The sequence below is a fragment of the Pteropus vampyrus genome, unplaced genomic scaffold (assembly GCF_000151845.1).
Source record: "Pteropus vampyrus isolate Shadow unplaced genomic scaffold, Pvam_2.0 Scaffold557, whole genome shotgun sequence".
Taxonomy (NCBI): Eukaryota; Metazoa; Chordata; class Mammalia; order Chiroptera; family Pteropodidae; genus Pteropus; species Pteropus vampyrus.
In genome coordinates, this window is record NW_011889338.1 from 120,442 (window position 1) to 126,231 (window position 5,790).

General features: G+C 39.7%; 1 pseudogene; it reads right to left on the bottom strand.

The window, feature by feature from the left end:
* Positions 1-2,640: 2,640 nt before the first annotated feature.
* On the bottom strand, positions 2,641-3,555 carry LOC105308202 (annotated as a pseudogene).
* Between the last annotated feature and the right edge of the window lie 2,235 nt (positions 3,556-5,790).

The window sequence follows — 5,790 nt, forward strand, 5'->3', positions numbered from 1 at the left end:
CAGGAAATAACGTTATGTACGTAAACATATAAGTGCACATGGATGGATAGGTGGCCACAAGTAAATGCGTTGAAATGTAAGTTGTGGTTATCCTTACACTTTCCTACCATATCCCTTATTTGCATTTTCCAATTGTTCTAACATCACTCTATATTACTTTTTTATCATCAAATGCTTAAAAATACTGCAAAATATTAAAAAAATTAATCTAATGAAAAATTCAGCCAGTAAATATTAAAAATGAAAAAATATCAAGGAAATTTTAAAAATAAAAAATATTCATATAGATCATATTATTAACTATAGGTAGTTACAAAGTCAATATAGTTATGGTAGTTGTTATTATATTAAATGATATTAAATACACGTGCCAACAGAAGACTTTCTACTCTTCTAACATTTCCACTTCTCTCACCCATATATGTCCATGTAATTCTTCTCTTATCATTGAGTCATCTTTAGTCCCTGAAAAAGTTCCATTGTGTCCACTGGTTTGCCCATATTCAGAAATACCTGTCTTCATCTCCATCTTCTCCACAAAACTCCACTGAAATCTCCTCATTCACTAAGACACTGAGAGAAAAGAGCTCAGAGACACATTGGTGCCTTAGGCTAAAATTTAGTACAGATTGATGAATGGATAGATAGATGACTTATAGAGGGTAGAAAACTATTCAATAATATGACTACAGCCAGACCCTCAATCTACATCCAGTGAGATTCAGGCCAGAACAGAGATTGCTCCCCATAAATCCCCTCAGACTCGAAAGTGTTGGCTCCGGAATAGGCCATTGCCCATCCCAAGGCAAGGATGTAAGTTTTTCCCCCCTTATCTGGGGCAGGTCACACCCCAGGATGTCCATCCATCTCGACCTACTCTATATAACGCCTCAGCACCTGTCATGAAGCATGGAGGATATCCAGGTCATATAGCTGTTGCCCAAGATGAGCTTCACATGCAAGTTCTCTTAATAAACTCTTAATGCAATGATAGAGTTGTCGGCCTCTTTCTCTGGTCTCTTGGCCCTGGGAAATTTTATGAAACATGTAGATAGATGATAGATAGATATAGATAGATAGATAGATAGATAGATAGATAGAAAGATAGATAGATAGATAGATAGATATGCAGACAGAAATATATAGATTTGCTAGATGTACTAGCACTAAGCCATTTGAAAATTCTTTCTTGAATATTAATTTTTTCTTTAAAAATGTGACATGGGATCATCTGATCTCTAACACTGAATATATCACGATTGCTGGCCGATATGTAAAACCTTAAGACTTGGCTATTTGAACTCTTAAAGTTGAATATGGAAGAGGGACAAAGATGTAGAGATGCTGAGGACTACGAAAAAAAGATAGGAGAAGACCTTCCAAGAAAAACCTGACGTTCTGGTTAAATAAAGAAGCAATTGTTTGTGCTGAAAATACTTCTCTCATCTCATCCTGATCATGATTATCACGTTATATCAGAGATATCACATGTCACACTAGAAGGAGATTATGAATTATGGCCCTAACAGAATTTATGAGATTGTACATTTGAAAAATCATTTATATACAGACTTGGGCAAATATCCATGGGGGTCTTCCATGTACTGGTCAGCTTTCTACACTATTTTGATCTTCTAATAGCTTTATTCGACAATGGTCATATTAAGGGAAGAGCGAGTATAAAGAATAATATACCAGCTCTTAAGTTGTTTTAGCTTAGAAGGGAAACTTCAGAGCCACTCATATTTTATTGGACAGATAAGAATGTATTACCACATTTACCTTCAAGAGAGAAAGGAAATGGAATTCTCTGGGGTATGCAATGGGAAAGGATAACCAGAAATATTGTCATCAGCAGGAAAATCTACCATAGAAATGTAAACAACATCGGAATCCATGGGAAAAACTGTGCAGACTGTTAGATAAAAATATAAACTCAGTGTCAGAGTTCTGAGTTTGAATCCTGCTTTTACCACTTGGTTCTGCTTCTTTCTGTAACATTGAGGAAGGCTTTTGTTTTGTTTTGCTTTGTTTTGTTTTAGCTCTCCTAGAGTCTCAATTTCCTCACCTCTAAAATGGGGACAGGAATCTTTCCTATTGGGAAGATTACATAAGATAATAGAGAACAGTTAGCATATGCTTACCATATAATGTGCACTAAAACATCAATTATGTTTTGATATATTTAAATCATACTTTATACAGTAAAAAAAAACACTGTTGGTCACACACACACACACACACACACACACACAAACAATACGAATCCACAATCAAACATATAGAATTAAATTAAGGTGAACAATCAATAATTTACACATTCTAGGCCAGCACTCATGATAACAAAGATATAGTAAATACTTCAAATCGAAATTTAGAACTCATTAGTGTAGAGGTAAGAAAGAAGACCAATGACAAAATTTTTGGACAGCAGATAGGGTAGAAAGATCATCAAAGAAATTACTGGGACATTAGTTGTTTAAATGTGTGTTATGAAACAGGAGAGAGCAAAGTGATAGATCCTTTAGGACTGGCTGAAAGAACAAGATAGTTTGAGAGGTTCAAGAGTAAAAACTTCAGAACAAAAGGGTTTACCACTGGCACCCACAAAATTTCTCTGTCCCAGAGCCAATAGATCCATCACAGACAAGACGCTACTCTGCTGAAAAGCCTTCCCAGGGCCCCCTTTACATCCTTGTTCCTCAGACTGTAGATGAAAGGGTTCAGCATAGGGGTAACCACAGTGAACATCCCTGAGGCCACTGAGACCTTCTCAGAAGAGTGAGTCACTGCACAAGTGAAGTAGACACCAACACCTGTCCCATGAAATAAAGAAATAACTGAGAGCTGAGACCCACAGGTAGAAAAAGCTTTTTGCTTCCCCCCTGATGAGGACATCTTCTTTATGGATGACACAATTCTTGAATAGGAGAAAAGGATCCCCCAGAGGGGGAAAACACCCAGCACACCAGTCATAAAATATATCAATGTGCTGTTTAGAAAGGTGTCAGAGCAGGCCAACTTGAGAATATGCGTCAGTTCACAAAAGAAATGTAGAATTTCAAGATCTTTAGAGAAGCTCAGGTGCATCATCAGACAGACATGGAGGAGGGATGTCATAATACCAATGAATCAAGTAATAAACACTAGTGAGCCACAGAGGCGTGGGTTCATGATGACCATGTAGTGTAGGGGGTGACAGATGGCCACAAACAGGTCATAGGCCATAGCAGTCAGAAGTAGAGTGTCCAGGATAGGAAAAAACATGGAAAACTATACCTGATGAGGCAGTTCATGTAGGAGATGGCTTTGTTCTCTGTATGGATATGCACAAGCATCTTAGGCACTATAGTAGTGCTGAAACACATGTCAACAAAGGACAGGTTGGAGAGGAAGAAGTACATGGGTGATGACCAGCATGATGAGCAGGTTTCCAAGCACAGTGATCAGGTACATGGACAGGAACAGCCCAAATATGAAGGGCTGTAGTTCTGGATCCTCAGAGAACCCAAGGAGGAGAAACTCTAAAATTCCTGTTTTGTTTCCTGCTTCCATGTAGTTGATATATCTATGAAGGAAGAGATAAGAAAAACATAAATTAGCACAAAGTAGCACCCTCCACATATTATAAATGTCATCCATGTCATTCATGCAAGCTATTTATAAAGTTAGCCATTTTGTCTGAGTTGGGTCTCCATTCACTCATAAATAGAATCCTACAAAATGGAGTCTCTTATCCCAAATGCCTATCTTAAGTATCCATTTTATGATGATAAACCAAACAGGAACCCCACAGAATGGAGCCTAGAATTCCTGACCACATATCTTAAGCATCCATTTAATAACAACCCTTTGGATGGTCGTGGTGCTTCAATATGGGACTAATAATATCATATACTTACTGGTACAATGTCACTTCCATGGAATTCCTGCCAAAAATACAGGACTGCAGTCTGAAGACTGTTGAGCATCAGACAAACCCAAACCAAGGAACATTCTACACAATATTTGACATGTGCCCTTCAAAAATGTCAATATTATCAAATTCAAAGAAAGTCTAAGAACTGTTCTGGATTAAAGGAGCCTGAAGAGATATGTTAACTAAACATAATGCATGACCTTAAATTTTCTTTTGCTACGCATATAGATAATATTATGATGATGATTGTCAAAATAGGAATGAGGTAACTCGATTTAAGATGGTGTAAAAGATAAAGGCTGTACACGCCTCCTCTAGTGACCACACCAAAATTATAACAAAACTACAGAGCTGCCAGTACGTGGAGTCACCAGAGGACTGGCTGAACAAAGCTCTACAAGTAGGTCACCTCAAATAACATGTCCTCTTGAAATGATAGGAGGGGCAGAGACACAAAATGGCCTGATCTCACAACCATGTGTGGCAATCAAGAATAGGGAGGGTTATCTTGGCTGAAGAGCCACCAACCCCACCTAGGAGCAAGGGATCCCAGCCACACACTGGGCTGCCCAGTTCATGGTTCCAGTGCCAAGAAGAGAAGTTTCTACAACTTCTGGCTGTGAAAAAGTGGAGGCTGAGTGATACAGAGAACTGTCAGCTGTGGAGACATTCCTCTTAAAAGCCCACATCTGGCCTTACACACTGATGGAGTCACTTTCTCTGAGCTCCAGTGCTGGGGTAGCTGCTTGATGGGCACCAGGCACACACTGGGAGGGACTGAAATGTTGGGCTTCAGGGCAAGGACTGGAGGGGTGGCTGGCTACAGGACAGAGGTGGAGGCAGAAGCCATTGTTCCTTTACTGAGCCCTTCTTGTTCCCAGGCTGCAGACGTAGCTGCCATCAACCTGGATAACACAGGTTGCTCTGCCTAGGGGATTTCCTGAGATGCCAGCTTTCTCAACTTGTGGGCCCACACAAGCTGCTTCCAGTGATTTATTCCATACAAATGGGCTGTCTTGGCTCCCGCTGTAAACTTTCCTAAAATCTCTCGAAGGCTCAAAAAATCCTAAAATAACAGCATCTGGCCTCAGCATGTTCTGTATCTCTTACTGAGCAGCTCCAAGCCCCATACCAGTGGCTGCTGCCTTGTTTCTGACTTGGCCCCTAGAGGTACGAATAAGCCAGGCACAGGTGGAAGCCATATGTGGATAGCTTGGTGACTCTTACCAGGTGACCCTGGAGGTGCACAGACTGTGGCTGAACTTGGCCTGCATGTGGACCCATCTTGAGTCTGTGTCAAGGAGCTTCACAATACAACTACTAAATAAAGCCACTCTACTAAGACTGGGAGACTTAGGAGCCCTACCTACAACATAGAAACAAACACAGGGAGGCAGCCAAATTGGAGAGACAGAGAAGCATGTCCCACTTGAAAGTAGAAAACAAAGCTCCAGAAAAAGAACTCAACAAAATGGAGATAAGCAATTTACCAGATGCAGAATTCAGAACACTGATTATAAGGATGCTCAAGGAACTTAGGGAAAGAGTACATGAACTAGGAAAACTTTAATAAAGACATAAAAATTATAAAATGGAGATGGAAAACATATAGGGATCCAGTTAGACACAAAGAATATAAACCTGAGATGAGGAGTACCATAGAGGGAATCAACAGATTGGATGAAATGGAGGATCGAATCAGCAACATAGAGGAGAGGAGTAGCAGAGGAAATCCAATCAGAATAGTCACAAGAAGAAAAAAATCCAAACAAATGAGGATAGTTTAAGAAGCCTATGGGACAACATCAAGCATAACAATATTCACATCATAGGGCTACTGGAAGGAGGAGAGAGAGAGCAAGAAAATGAAA